Raw genomic sequence first — 16,685 nt, 5'->3', positions numbered from 1 at the left:
GCCTCTCCTTCTCTCTCTTGCGGTGCCTCTCTCCTCTCCTCAGTAGCATCCTCTTCTATCTCCTGCAGCCTCTCCTTCTCACTCCTGCAGTGCCTCTCTACTCTCCTCAGTAGCATCCTCTTCTATCTCCTGCAGCCTCTACTATCTTCTGAAGTGCCTCCACTTTCCTCCCATGCCTCCTCTGCAGCCTCCACTTCACTCTATGCAGTGCTTTTACTTTTTTCCCTTCTATACCTGTTTGCATCTAATTCTCTTACCTGCAACCTCTCCATTTTCCTCCTACGGTGCATCTCCTTTCCTCCCTATTCCTCTTTGTGTGGTACAACACAGAGGGATAGAATAGTATATAGTGGTGCACTCATTAAAGCTATGATCATAAACTCTAACTTTTTTTCTATAAATAAAAAGTGATTTATCAGATTGTTGTAGAATCTTAAATTGATATGATGTACGAAAGGTAAATGTTTAAAACTGTCCATTAAAAGACGGACAGCCTGATAATTGGTTGTAATACCCTAGTCTTCTTAATACATAGAAACATATAATTTGACGGCAGATAAGAACCACTTGGCTCATAATCTGTCCATCTTTTTTATTCTTTAGGTAATCTCAACCCTTTTTGAACCTTAGTTCATAGAAACATAGAATACCGGCACTTAGCTATATGCAGAAAATAAAGGCAAATCAGGGGTATATGTATTCAGGGAAAATGTGTGCCTCAAAGGGTGGTCATCTCTTCCCCTTACTGACTATAATCAATATGCGCTTCTTCAGGCTTCAATATTTTGTATTCTACTAATTTCTACTGTTTATTGAATCAGCCTAAAAACTCTTTAGACACAATGTGTCATAATCTGTATAAGTTTTACAATTTCCACTGAAACACTGGTACCTGTTTGCTGAACAATTGTAACATGAATCAGCCTAATGTGCCGTTCATTCTTGTTATTTAGTATTTAAGCCTTGATTGATCCCTATTCATCACAAAGATTAAATCAATAGACTCTCCCAGATCTTCTTGTGTTTCATCATTTTAATAAAGTGTCAGTGCAGTCTCCAATTTGTGGATATAATATACAAACTTAATAGATATATTAGAAGAAATATATATATACTAGGTGCTTCATCGCGCCCTATGGGCGCTCTTCACACCGTCGAAAGGGGCTACGCCCCCTTAACCACTGCACGCCTTGCTGCGGTTCAATATTTGTATTAGTATTACCTGCATTCCTAGGTTTGTCAGTGGTTAAATATTGCACGACGAAAGTGCTTCCAATGGTGAAGGGGGCGCAGCCCCTTGCGACGGCGTGAACAGTGCCTGCAGGGCACGATGTACAGAATGTAGCGGGTGCGGGGGGGACCGCGGATGAGGCAGGGAGTATGTAGATGCTGCGGGTGGAGGGGGGTGGATGCAGGTGTGGGGGGAGGGGGTGCGGGACCTATACCTATGTCATTTTATTTGTAACAATATATAGGACAGGGATAAGGATGTATGTGATATAGACATACCCGCATGAAGAGGTATATGCTGTTATTAGACACAGAGGGGAGTGCTGGTAAAATGCGGAGCAGGGGCAGCTGTGTCCTCTCTCTACACCGTACCATCCTTCAGGTGTAGCAACACGGACATGTTGCTCACGCAAGGTCTCCACGTGGCCGCAGGTGCACCAGTCCCCTCTGCATGCGCTATGTGCGCGCCCCCCTCAGGTGCAGTAGGAGGAGAGGGCGATGGCTGGAGCTGGTACCAGGGCCAATGGGCATGGACAGCGCGGTCATGTGCTCGGTGCTGGGCTTGCGCCCTGCGCTTGCTGTGTGAGGGATAGGGAGGAGGCGGCAGAGCGGAGCATCACAGATATACCAGTAACTATTAGAGATGAGCGGGTTCGGTTCCTCGGAATCCGAACCCGCCCGAACTTCAGGTTTTTTTACACGGGTCCGAGCGACTCGGATCTTCCCGCCTTGCTCGGTTAACCCGAGCGCGCCCGAACGTCATCATCCCGCTGTCGGATTCTCGCGAGGCTCGGATTCTATCGCGAGACTCGGATTCTATATAAGGAGCCGCGCGTCGCCGCCATTTTCACACGTGCATTGAGATTCATAGGGAGAGGACGTGGCTGGCGTCCTCTCCGTTTATAGAGAAGAGAGTGAGACTAGAGTAGAGAGAGACACAGTAGTAATTTTGGGGAGCATTAGGAGGAGTACTTTAGGAGGAGTACTACTACTTGCTGAAGTGATAGATAGATAGTGTGACTGTATAATGTATATCTGACTTGTGGGGGAGACACTGACAGTGGGGAGCAGTTAGAGTCTGAGAGCAGGACTCAGGAGTACATATAACGTACAGTGCACACTTTTGCTGCCAGAGTGCCACACTGCCATTGTGACCACACTGACCACCAGTATAATATATATTGTGATTGTCTGCTTAGGAGTACTACTTGCAAGTTGCTGATAGTGTGACCAGTGACCTGACCACCAGTTTAATAATCACCATATATATATAATTGTATATAATATATATATAATATTGTATACCACCTACCCGTTTTTTTTTTTTTTTCTTTCTTCTTTATACATACTACTATAGTAGCTTACTGTAGCAGTCTGCGGTGCTGCTGAGCTGACAGTGTCCAGCAGGTCCGTCATCAGTCATTACATAATAAATATATCTACCTGTCCGGCTGCAGTACTAGTGTGATATTATATATATATATATTGATTTCATCTCATTATCATCCAGTCTATATTAGCAGCAGACACAGTACGGTAGTCCACGGCTGTAGCTACCTCTGTGTCGGCAGTCGCTCGTCCATCCATAATTGTATACCACCTACCCGTGGTTTTTTTTTTTCTTCTTTATACATACTACTATAGTAGCTTACTGTAGCAGTCTGCGGTGCTGCTGAGCTGACAGTGTCCAGCAGGTCCGTCATCAGTCATTACATAATAAATATATCTACCTGTCCGGCTGCAGTACTAGTGTGATATTATATATATATATATATTGATTTCATCTCATTATCATCCAGTCTATATTAGCAGCAGACACAGTACGGTAGTCCACGGCTGTAGCTACCTCTGTGTCGGCAGTCGCTCGTCCATCCATAATTGTATACCACCTACCCGTGGTTTTTTTTCTTCTTTCTTCTTTATACATACTACTATAGTAGCTTACTGTAGCAGTCTGCGGTGCTGCTGAGCTGACAGTGTCCAGCAGGTCCGTCATCAGTCATTACATAATAAATATATCTACCTGTCCGGCTGCAGTACTAGTGTGATATTATATATATATATATATTGATTTCATCTCATTATCATCCAGTCTATATTAGCAGCAGACACAGTACGGTAGTCCACGGCTGTAGCTACCTCTGTGTCGGCAGTCGCTCGTCCATCCATAATTGTATACCACCTACCCGTGGTTTTTTTTCTTCTTTCTTCTTTATACATACTACTATAGTAGCTTACTGTAGCAGTCTGCGGTGCTGCTGAGCTGACAGTGTCCAGCAGGTCCGTCATCAGTCATTACATAATAAATATATCTACCTGTCCGGCTGCAGTACTAGTGTGATATTATATATATATATATATATTGATTTCATCTCATTATCATCCAGTCTATATTAGCAGCAGACACAGTACGGTAGTCCACGGCTGTAGCTACCTCTGTGTCGGCAGTCGCTCGTCCATCCATAAGTATACTAGTATCCATCCATCTCCATTGTTTACCTGAGGTGCCTTTTAGTTGTGCCTATTAAAATATGGAGAACAAAAATGTTGAGGTTCCAAAATTAGGGAAAGATCAAGATCCACTTCCACCTCGTGCTGAAGCTGCTGCCACTAGTCATGGCCGAGACGATGAAATGCCAGCAACGTCGTCTGCCAAGGCCGATGCCCAATGTCATAGTACAGAGCATGTAAAATCCAAAACACCAAATATCAGTAAAAAAAGGACTCCAAAATCTAAAATAAAATTGTCGGAGGAGAAGCATAAACTTGCCAATATGCCATTTACCACACGGAGTGGCAAGGAACGGCTGAGGCCCTGGCCTATGTTCATGGCTAGTGGTTCAGCTTCACATGAGGATGGAAGCACTCAGCCTCTCGCTAGAAAAATGAAAAGACTCAAGCTGGCAAAAGCACCGCAAAGAACTGTGCGTTCTTCGAAATCCCAAATCCACAAGGAGAGTCCAATTGTGTCGGTTGCGATGCCTGACCTTCCCAACACTGGACGTGAAGAGCATGCGCCTTCCACCATTTGCACGCCCCCTGCAAGTGCTGGAAGGAGCACCCGCAGTCCAGTTCCTGATAGTGAGATTGAAGATGTCAATGTTGAAGTACACCAGGATGAGGAGGATATGGGTGTTGCTGGCGCTGGGGAGGAAATTGACCAGGAGGATTCTGATGGTGAGGTAGTTTGTTTAAGTCAGGCACCCAGGGAGACACCTGTTGTCCGTGGGAGGAATATGGCCGTTGACATGCCTGGTGAAAATACCAAAAAAATCAGCTCTTCGGTGTAGAAGTATTTCAACAGAAATGCGGACAACATTTGTCAAGCTGTGTGTTGCCTTTGTCAAGCTGTAATAAGTAGGGGTAAGGACGTTAACCACCTCGGAACATCCTCCCTTATACGTCACCTGCAGCGCATTCATAATAAGTCAGTGACAAGTTCAAAAACTTTGGGCGACAGCGGAAGCAGTCCACTGACCAGTAAATCCCTTCCTCTTGTAACCAAGCTCACGCAAAGCACCGCACCAACTCCCTCAGTGTCAATTTCCTCCTTCCCCAGGAATGCCAATAGTCCTGCAGGCCATGTCACTGGCAATTCTGATGCCTGGGATTCCTCCGATGCATCCTTGCGTGTAACGCCTACTGCTGCTGGCGCTGCTGTTGTTGCTGCTGGGAGTCGATAGTCATCCCAGAGGGGAAGTCATACTCGTAAGCCCACTTTTACTACTTCCACCAAGCAATTGACTGTCCAACAGTCCTTTGCGAGGAAGATGAAATATCACAGCAGTCATCTTGCTGCAAAGCGGATAACTGAGGCCTTGGCATCCTGGGTGGTGAGAAACGTGGTTCCGGTATCCATCATTACTGCAGAGCCAACTAGAGACTTGTTGGAGGTACTGTGTCCCCGGTACCAAATACCATCTAGGTTCCATTTCTCTAGGCAGGCGATACCGAAAATGTACACAGACCTCAGAAAAAGAGTCACCAGTGTCCTAAAAAATGCAGCTGTACCCAATGTCCACTTAACCACGGACATGTGGACAAGTGGAGCAGGGCAGGCTCAGGACTATATGACTGTGACAGCCCACTGGGTAGATGTATGGACTCCCGCCGCAAGAACAGCAGCAGCGGCACCAGTAGCAGCATCTCGCAAACGCCAACTCTTTCCTAGGCAGGCTACGCTTTGTATCACTGGTTTCCAGAATACGCACACAGCTGAAAACCTCTTACGGCAACTGAGGAAGATCATCGCGGAATGGCTTACCCCAATTGGACTCTCCTGTGGATTTGTGGCATCGGACAACGCCAGCAATATTGTGTGCGCATTAAATCTGGGCAAATTTCAGCACGTCCCATGTTTTGCACATACCTTGAATTTGGTGGTGCAGAATTTTTTTAAAAACGACAGGGGCGTGCAAGAGATGCTGTCGGTGGCCAGAAGAATTGCGGGACACTTTCGGCGTACAGGCACCACGTACAGAAGACTGGAGCAACACCAAAAACGCCTGAACCTGCCCTGCCATCATCTGAAGCAAGAAGTGGTAACGAGGTGGAATTCAACCCTATATATGCTTCAGAGGTTGGAGGAGCAGCAAAAGGCCATTCAAGCCTATACAATTCAGCACGATATAGGAGGTGGAATGCACCTGTCTCAAGCGCAGTGGAGAATGATTTCAACGTTGTGCAAGGTTCTGCTGCCCTTTGAACTTGCCACACGTGAAGTCAGTTCAGACACTGCCAGCCTGAGTCAGGTCATTCCCCTCATCAGGCTTTTGCAGAAGAAGCTGGAGACATTGAAGGAGGAGCTAACATGGAGCGATACCGCTAGGCATGTGGGACTTGTGGATGGAGCCCTTAATTCGCTTAACAAGGATTCACGGGTGGTCAATCTGTTGAAATCAGAGCACTACATTTTGGCCACCGTGCTCGATCCTAGATTTAAAACCTACCTTGGATCTCTCTTTCCGGCAGACACAAGTCTGCTGGGGTTCAAAGACCTGCTGGTGAGAAAATTGTCAAGTCAAGAGGAACGCGACCTGTCAACATCTCCTCCTTCACATTCTTCCGCAACTGGGGGTGCGAGGAAAAGGCTCAGAATTCCGAGCCCACCCGCTGGCGGTGATGCAGGGCAGTCTGGAGCGACTGCTGATGCTGACATCTGGTCCGGACTGAAGGACCTGTCAACGATTACGGACATGTCGTCTACTGTCACTGCATATGATTCTCTCCCCATTGAAAGAATGGTGGAGGATTATATGAGTGACCGCATCCAAGTAGGCACGTCACACAGTCCGTACTTATACTGGCAGGAAAAAGAGGCAATTTGGAGGCCCTTGCACAAACTGGCTTTATTCTACCTAAGTTGCCCTCCCACAAGTGTGTACTCCGAAAGAGTGTTTAGTGCCGCCGCTCACCTTGTCAGCAATCGGCGTACGAGGTTACTTCCAGAAAATGTGGAGAAGATGATGTTCATTAAAATGAATTATAATCAATTCCTCCGTGGAGACATTGACCAGCAGCAATTGCCTCCACAAAGTACACAGGGAGCTGAGATGGTGGATTCCAGTGGGGACGAATTGATAATCTGTGAGGAGGGGGATGTACACGGTGATATATCGGAGGATGATGATGAGGTGGACATCTTGCCTCTGTAGAGCCAGTTTGTGCAAGGAGAGATTAATTGCTTCTTTTTTGGTGGGGGTCCAAACCAACCCGTCATTTCAGTCACAGTCGTGTGGCAGACCCTGTCACTGAAATGATGGGTTGGTTAAAGTGTGCATGTCCTGTTTATACAACATAAGGGTGGGTGGGAGGGCCCAAGGACAATTCCATCTTGCACCTCTTTTTTCTTTAATTTTTCTTTGCGTCATGTGCTGTTTGGGGAGTGTTTTTTGGAAGGGCCATCCTGCGTGACACTGCAGTGCCACTCCTAGATGGGCCAGGTGTTTGTGTCGGCCACTAGGGTCGCTTATCTTACTCACACAGCTACCTCTTTGCGCCTCTTTTTTTCTTTGCGTCATGTGCTGTTTGGGGAGTGTTTTTTGGAAGGGCCATCCTGCGTGACACTGCAGTGCCACTCCTAGATGGGCCCGGTGTTTGTGTCGGCCACTAGGGTCGCTTATCTTACTCACACAGCTACCTCATTGCGCCTCTTTTTTTCTTTGCGTCATGTGCTGTTTGGGGAGTGTTTTTTGGAAGGGCCATCCTGCGTGACACTGCAGTGCCACTCCTAGATGGGCCCGGTGTTTGTGTCGGCCACTAGGGTCGCTTATCTTACTCACACAGCTACCTCATTGCGCCTCTTTTTTTCTTTGCGTCATGTGCTGTTTGGGGAGTGTTTTTTGGAAGGGCCATCCTGCGTGACACTGCAGTGCCACTCCTAGATGGGCCCGGTGTTTGTGTCGGCCACTAGGGTCGCTTATCTTACTCACACAGCTACCTCATTGCGCCTCTTTTTTTCTTTGCGTCATGTGCTGTTTGGGGAGTGTTTTTTGGAAGGGCCATCCTGCGTGACACTGCAGTGCCACTCCTAGATGGGCCCGGTGTTTGTGTCGGCCACTAGGGTCGCTTAGCTTAGTCATCCAGCGACCTCGGTGCAAATTTTAGGACTAAAAATAATATTGTGAGGTGTGAGGTATTCAGAATAGACTGAAAATTAGTGGAAATTATGGTTTTTTAGGTTAATAATACTTTGGGATCAAAATGACCCCCAAATTCTATGATTTAAGCTGTTTTTTAGGGTTTTTTGAAAAAAACACCCGAATCCAAAACACACCCGAATCCGACAAAAAAAATTCGGTGAGGTTTTGCCAAAACGCGGTCGAACCCAAAACACGGCCGCGGAACCGAACCCAAAACCGAAACACAAAACCCGAAAAATTTCAAGTGCACAACTCTAGTAACTATGGGGGGCACCGCAGGGGGTTATGGCTCCGGTACTCCAGGTGAGGGTTTGTCAGGGAGGTATCAAGGAGCCAGTGGTATGGACCGTGTATGGGATACAGGGGGGTAGGGAGGGGATACAGAGACGCGGGCGGTAGGGAGGGGATACAGAAATGCAGGGCCGTAGGGAGGGGATACAGAAACGCAGAGCGGTAGGGAGGTGATACAGAGACGCAGAGCGGTAGGGAGGGGATACAGAGACACAGGGCGGTAGGGAGGGGATACAGAGACGCAGAGCGGTAGGGAGGGGATACAGAGACACAGGGCGGTAGGGAGGGGATACAGAGACGCAGAGTGGTGGGGAGGGGATACAGAGTCGCAGGGCGGTAGGGAGGGGATACAGAGACGCAGATCGGTAGGGAGGGGATACAGAGATACAGGGCGGTAGGGAGGGGATACAGAGACGCAGAGCGGTAGGGAGGGGATAGAGAGACGCAGGGCGGTAGGGAGGGGATACAGAGATGCAGAGCAGTAGGGAGGGGATACAGAGACACAGGGCGGTAGGGAGGGCACACAGAGGCGCAGGGTGGTAGGGAGGGGATAGAGAGACGCAGGGCGGTAGGGAGGGGATACAGAAACGCAGGGCAGTAGGGAGGGGAAACAGAGACGTGGGGCGGTAGGGAGGGGATATAGAGACGCGGGCGGTAGGGAGGGGATAAAGAGACGCGGGCGGTAGGGAGGAGATATAGAGATGCGGGTCGGCAGGGAGGGTCCCCAGTGAGGAAGCTGATGAAGGGAGGGGGGGAAGTAGTGGAGGGGGTGGACACCAGAAGAGGAGACATTTGTAAAGTCGCGACCACACATAAAATCAGTGGGTAGGATGGCCGGAGGGACTCACCGTTGAGGCTGTGGGCGGCTGCTGCAGGCTGGTAAACAGTAGTGTCCAGAGGCGTCACCGGGTCAGTATTACTGTTGCACACATCTCTCACCCCCCTCGCGGCCGAAAAGGGGGCGTGGCCTACTGTGAAAGGGGTGTGGCCTCGCGGGTATGTTTTCTCTCGCTCCGGGGGTGTTTTCAGCTAGCCTGTAGATGCTGGCAGCCCCCGGAGACTGGAGTGTGTGTGCCGGCTCTTCTCTGTGGCAGGAGATGACGTCACTGCAGCACTCGGCTCCTGTCACAGCAGGAGAGCTGACAGCTGGATGTGTGCGGAGGAGGCGGCGGGTGTGTGTACGCGGGGCAGGGAGGGCAATGAAAGCCTTCTCCTGCGCCACCCATCCCTCCTAATGTGTATGCCGGGGGCGGCATCAGCCGTTGTTGTTGGCCCGGCACCGCTGCCGGGGAGTCAGAGCTGCTGATGGGTGGGGGGAGGGGAGAGAGAGATGGACAGGCAGCAGGAGCAGAGACTTGCTGACTCCGCCCACCGCTGTGACTCCACCCAGCGTTACGGCCAGGCACAGAGTCACAGATGTAGCCAAATATATAGGAGATATATATATATATATATATATATAATCAAAACTAAAGGGCTGGCTGCATCATCACCTGGAGAGTAATAAAAAGTAGACAGAGAGAAAGCACCAGCCAATCAGCTGCTGTCATTTTTCAAACGCAGCCTGTAATATGGCAGTTAGGAGCTGATTGGCTGCTACTTTTTCTCTCTCCATTTTATCACTCTCCAAGCGATGATGCATCTAGCCCTTTGTGAGAGCCAAGCTGCAGGTAGAAATCTTGACTCTCATTCCCCAACACTGCTATCAGCTATCAGTGGTATACTGGTTAACAGGTTACAGTAGGATAGGCGCAGGTAGTTGGGCAGTGAGGGATGAGAAGGACTGTCGGGTGAGACAAATGTGGTACAGTAGTGAAAGATAGGATACTAGGGGGAGATGTACTAAGCAGTGATAAAAGTGGAGAAGTGAGCAAGTAGAGAAGTTGCCCATGGCCAGGGCAGCCATCAGTGGGAGACTGTGGGGACTGGTGTCCCGGGCCCTTACAGCGAGGAAATGGCCGATAATCTCCACAGACAAAGCATTTAAAAATGTGGAAAAAAGATGCTAATCTCCTTTGCAAGAGGACTTAATTTAAAACAAATATTGATGCAGCCTACAAAAAACTTCTACAAAAAACCTTCTCGTTCCTGGCTTGCAACCAAGAAGCTGGGTTGTTTTTGTTGTTTAGGATGCACAACGTGCAACAGTATGCTTACTGGAAAATGTTTTTTACCATCCATGCACAGGAAAAAAAATCCCCATAAGGCATCATGTCACATGTACAACGGATCATGTAATTTATTTATGGATGTGCCCTTGTGGGCTTTATTACGTGGGGAAAACGACCACATCATTTCGTGAAAGAATGGTGAATCATCGTTTCTCGATCAGACAGGCTGTCATCAATAAACAGAGTTATAAACCAGTGGCACTGCATTTTTTGACAAATAAACACCAGCTGGCATCACTTAAATGTATGATTGTTGACCATGTCCCTAAATTCATGAGGGGAGGCGACCGAGGAAGGGCATTTTTTCAAAAAGGAGTCTAGATGGATTCATACCTTAGATACTAGGTCTCCTAGGGGACTTAATGAAAATATGAATCTTTGGTGCTTCCTATGATATGGAATATCCCCCTACAATTATGGGTGTGACATAAGTACTGGTACTGTTAGGTTTGAAACATGTCATTGGGGTATTTGAATATCTATGTATCTGTGTGATATGTGTTATTTGATGTTGTGTTTTTCCTAATGAATTGTTCGGTGTGAGACGCTTGGGGGCCTTATACAAAAATAATTTGTTAGTGTATATTGTTGGCGGTATAAGCTGACGCTGTTGTGTATATGTTGATTTTTATTATTATGTTATTATTGATTTTTTTTTGCATTTGGCACTTTAAAATACGTCAGCGGGGTATACAGCCGAGGGCAGGTATCAGCAAGTGCCAACATTGATATATGTTCTAAATTTAAAATTTGGTAGTCATGACATGTTGGAATATGTGTGAGCTGACTTCAGACTTCTTTTCACAGTGGTGATGCATTCCAGATATATTAATTTATCAGGCTGTTTATTAATAACATGTTTGTTTGCATTGATCTGGGAGGTTGCATAGGCAGGATATGTGCCGGGCTATGGAGTGTGGGTAGTAGCCTTTCACCCGTGCCAGTGACAATCATGAACTGGCTCTCAGTTCGTTTATACCAGGGCTGCCACCAGAAATTATGGGGCCCGGGACTGAAAAAATAGACAGCCCCCCCCCCGCACACACACATTATACACTTTGCGCCAGGCAGAGCACGTTATACACTTTGCGCCATGTAGAGCACTGAGACACACTGCACCAGGTATTGCACTGAGACACGGGAACACTACATGATATGCCCCCCAGCCGTGCCAGCTACACATGATATGCCCCCCAGCAGTGCCAGATGCACATGACATGCACCCCAGAAGTGCCAGATGCACATGACATGCCCCACCAGCAGTGCCAGATGCACAAGACATGTCCCCCAGCAGTGCCAGATACATAAATGCCACCACAGTGCCAGATGGATAAATGCCCCCCACAGTGCCAGATATGCCCCCACAGTGCCAGATATTCCCCCACAGTACCAGATACATTAATGCCCCCCACAGTGCCAGATACATTAATACCCCCACAGTGCCAGATACATGCCCCCACAGTGCCAGATATGTCCCCACAGTGCCAGATACATTAATGCCCCCACAGTGCCAGATAAATGCCCCTCACAGTACCAGATAGATAAATGCCCCCCCACAGTACCAGATACATTAATGCCCCCCACAGTGCCAGATATGCCCCCACAGTCCCAGATAAATGACCCCACAGTGTCAGATACATTAATGCCCCCACAGTGCCAGATATGCCCCCACAGTGCCAGATACATTAATGCCCCCACAGTGCCAGATATGCCCCCACAGTGCCAGATACATTAATGCCCCCCACAGTACCACATATGCCCCCAGAGTACCTGCTGTGCCGCTATGAGGGAGGGGGAGTGCTGCTGTACATCTGTGCGAGCCGGTGCCTGAAATTTGAAGTGATCTGTGCGCACTGTGCGGTGCCGGTGTCTGACATCAGACGCCGCATAGCGCGCACAGATCACTTTACAGGCGGCGCAGGATGGACAGCTGCTACAGGACAGGGCTTGCGGCAGGGGTAGGGGCAGTGGGTGGGCGGCGGAGTAGCAGCGGGGTAGCAGCCGCAGTCAGTGTCACCGGCGGCAGCCGCCGCGGGAATAGCCCATGGCTATCTGGTTGAGCAGCCCGGGCCCTCCACTCAGTCAGAGTGGACGGGCCCGGGACAAAAGTACACAGGGCACCCCCTTGATGGCGGCCCTGGGTTATACTTATATATATATATATATATATATATGTATATATGTGTGTGTGTAGAAAATAGAAGTAATCAGCGCCTAATAATGCCCAGAAAATTACGGTGGGGACATAGAATGAAATTTAGTGAAAAAAATTGGACAAATGCTTATCTCAGATAGGAATCTTCGGTCCTCAGACCAATATCATCACAGTGATATGCAAAAGAGAAAAAGAAACAACCAATAGTGTGTACCGTTTAAACCTATATGTACTTATAGCATTTTTCTACTTAGTGAGTGTTAATTGGAAATTCTCCCAGAATATCACACTCCACAATAGCGTAGTAGAAAGATCATTTTTCACATTTAATTAAGTACATAAAATATATCCACGGTTTAAAATGAGCAGGTATCGCACGTACAAGAAACAAATGATATAGAAGCTTATCTGTCCATAAAAATAGGGTCCAGGATATCTCACTTCACATTTACTTTAGTACACAAATTAAACCCACGGTTTAAAATGAGCAGGTATCACACGTACAAGAAACAATTGATATAAAAGCTTATCTGTCCATCAAAAGAGGGTCCAGGGTAACTCCCGACGCGTTTCATCCTAATGCAAAGGACTTCATCAAGGGGATGTGAGGAATGCATGTGAAAATATTTTAATTATAAGAAAATATTTTAATATTTTACTGCAGATTATATTTGATCCACATGAGCGCACACTTATACATTTTGACGATATATATATATATATATATATATATATATATATAAGTCGATTGGGTCCGGCACTCAATAAATGATCCAATTACCCCGGTGTCCTGATCCAAAAACGGTGTGAAGCGCTAGTATATGATTCTGGATGGAACGGCACTCAGAGGCTTTTTTATGCAACAAGCGTGTATTAAAAATTCAATAATACATCAATTCAGTATGCGGTAAACTAATTTTGGTGTAGATTGGATGATTTTCTTCAGGATAGGGTCACCTTGCAATATGTGCCAATGTTTTTTTATGACTTGTTCGAATAGTTTGTGGTCTGAATCAAAATTGGAAAAGAATGCCAGCTGTGTCTCCTTGAGGGCATTCGGGGGCTTTATCTGGTCCTCTATTAATGTAGATCTTTCTATTGACATCGTTTGTTGTGCAGATTGTTCGATATCTTCTGATTTATATCTACCAAAATTCGTTTACCGCAAGGCTCCGAATTTAAGAAACCGTTTGGTGAGAAGTGCGCTACCCTTTAAAACATCAAATCCCATAAGAACATCTGGTTTCCACCGATGTGGGACATGTATTGGGTGTAGAAACATCAAATCTGAAAAATCCAAATTTACTGAAGTCAAAGTCAATGGCACCAAGATGAAAATTCGTGACTTCATTACCTGCAACACCACCAACGTAGTCTATATGATTACATGTAAATGTGGGAAAACATATGTCGGCAGGACGTTGAGATCATTAAAAACCAGAATAGGGGAACATTTGCGGAACATCAAAAAAGGTCTTACAACTCACCACTTGTCAGAACATTTTAGAATTGAACACCAATGTTCCATAAACTCCATTTCCAACTTTATAGGTCTGCGCCACATTAAAGCCACGTGGAAGAACCGCAATTTGGAGACAAATCTCGCGATAGCCGAAATGAAAACCATATTTAATTTACAAACCCTCTTTCCCACTGGTCTAAACAGGGATTTTGAAATCAAATGGTTCCTCTAAAGATTAAAATTCCTTAATTAATTTTTAGCCCCCCTTTTTGATAACTTTATTGTTTGCTCATTATCTCTATTTCTATCTTTTCTATGTACCGGTACTGAGGCCAATACCAAGATGAACATCTACAATAAGTTGGATTTGGAACTTTCAATTCAGCAACTTCTATGGACACACTAATAAAAAAAAACAAAAAAAAAAAACGTCATTTCCGGTTCCGGCGGACACAAGAACACTTCCGGTCGGCTGGTGGAACGCACAGGAGTGTCACTTCCGGTTCCGGTAATCGGCGGACAGGAAGTGCTTTACAGGAGGCCATTTCACTAATTGCACACCTTATATAAAGACACTAAGTTAGCACTGGAGACATACTACCTTGAAAAAGGGACTTTGATGTCCCAAAACGCGTTGGTGTCTGCCTACCAGTGCTCTGGACTTCCAAGGACGTTTTTGGACTCAGTTTATACCACAGGGAAAATCTCGCCTTCCGGAGCCTTATGCAGGGTATCTTTCCCGGGTATACCTTGCATATAACACCTGCGGCTCCGGCCACCATCTTGGTAGGATTCTCTGTGTTATCTACTTCCATTTTATATGTGTTTTGATTTTAAGTGTTTGTTTAAATTAAAACAGAGATTGTTTTTACATAACACTAGACACATGCTTTATTTCCTACCAATCATGGCTCAATTATAATGTTTTATGTGGGTGTTATCTGACAAGCGCCAATCAGGAGTAGTCCTCTTTCTGTATTGCATATATCCAATAAAAGTGATACTGTGTATGATCTTGGAAGACATAAAAAATAGTGAGATTGCGTCCCTGGACATGGCAGGTAACCATGGTAATCACCGTGAAAACATACACACCCGGATAATACTATAGCACGTCACCGGAAGTGACGTGTACCGGGTGAAACGCATATTCCCAGAAATACGGCTCTGGTGAAATGAATATCACTTCCTGTATTAGTTGAGCTTGTCTGTATAGTACTCTGAGATACTGCACATGCGCAGTTCGGTGGAACGCACGCTGCAGGTGAAGTGATGATGGGTCAGCGCAGCTGTTTGCTGCTAGGTGTATATTAATTGAGCATTCAAAAGTGGTGCTTGTTGAACTGGTCTCAGTTGGCTCCTGTGAGTGGAAAGTGAAAGTGACATGATGCTGGGGTCTCAAACGGTCATTTACTGACCAAGGTCGACGGACTGATAAGTGACCATTATTCCTTCCTACATACCGTATATACTCGAGTATAAGCCGACTTTTTCAGCACTTTTTTTTGTGCTGAAAAAGCCACCTCAGCTTATACTCGAGTCAGCGTTATATGCCCCACAGTGCCATGTGTGCCAGATATGCCCCACAGTGCCAGATGTGCCAGATATGCCCCACAGTGCTAGATACTTACCCTCCGTCGCTCCCGCACAGTCGTCTGAAGGAGGGACACGGAGAGCGCAGCGCGCGGCTCTCCTGTGTCCCTCCTGCATCTCTGGCGGCAGCGGCGTCTGTGTGGTAAAGGAAGTGCACGAACCAGCATTTCCTTTAACACACGCTGCTGCCGCTGGAGACACAAGAGGGACACAGGAGAGCCGCGCACTGCGCTCTCCGTGTCCCTCCTTCAGACGACAGCGCGGGAGCGACGGAGGGTAAGTATCTAGCACTGTGGGGCATATCTGGCACATCTGGCACTGTGGGGCATATCTGGCACACATGGCACTGTGGGGCATATCTGGCACACCTGGCACTGTGGGGCATATCTGGCACACCTGGCACTGTGGGGCATATCTGGCACAGTGGGGCACATCTGGCACTGTGGGGCATATCTGGCACATCTGGCACTGTGGGGCATATCTGGCACTGTGGGGCACATCTGGCACTGTGGGGCATATCTGGCACATCTGTCACTGTGGGGCATATCTGTCACTGTGGGGCATATCTGGCACATCTGGCACTGTGGGCATATCTGGCACATCTGACACTGTGGGGCATATCTGGCACTGTGGGGCATATCTGGCACATCTGGCACTGTGGGGCATATCTGGCACTGTGGGGAACATCTGGCACTGTGGGGCATATCTGGCACATCTGGCACTGTGGGGCATTTCTGGCACTGTGGGGCATATCTGGCACTGTGGGGCATATCTGGCACATCTGGCACTGTGGGGCATATCTGGCACATCTGGCACTGTGGGGCATATCTGGCACTGTGGGGCATATCTGGCACATCTGGCACTGTGGGGCATATCTGGCACTGTGGGGCATATCTGGCACTATGAGGTCTGTGTACTGGTAGAGCTGCATTTCCCACCCTAGGCTTATACTTGAGTCAATAAGTTTTCCCAGGTTTTTGTGGTAAAATTAGGTGCCTCGGCTTATATTCGGGTCGACTTATACTCGAGAATATACGGTATATATTTTTGAAGTTTTGTCTGAGGCACCATAGGTGCTACAGTGGATTTGTGTGCTTCTGGATTTTATTTCAGAGCTTTTACCACATTAAGACATTTTTACA

This window comes from Pseudophryne corroboree, chromosome 5 (assembly GCF_028390025.1).
Source record: "Pseudophryne corroboree isolate aPseCor3 chromosome 5, aPseCor3.hap2, whole genome shotgun sequence".
Lineage (NCBI taxonomy): Eukaryota > Metazoa > Chordata > Amphibia > Anura > Myobatrachidae > Pseudophryne > Pseudophryne corroboree.
Note: the sequence above shows the minus strand (reverse complement) of the source record.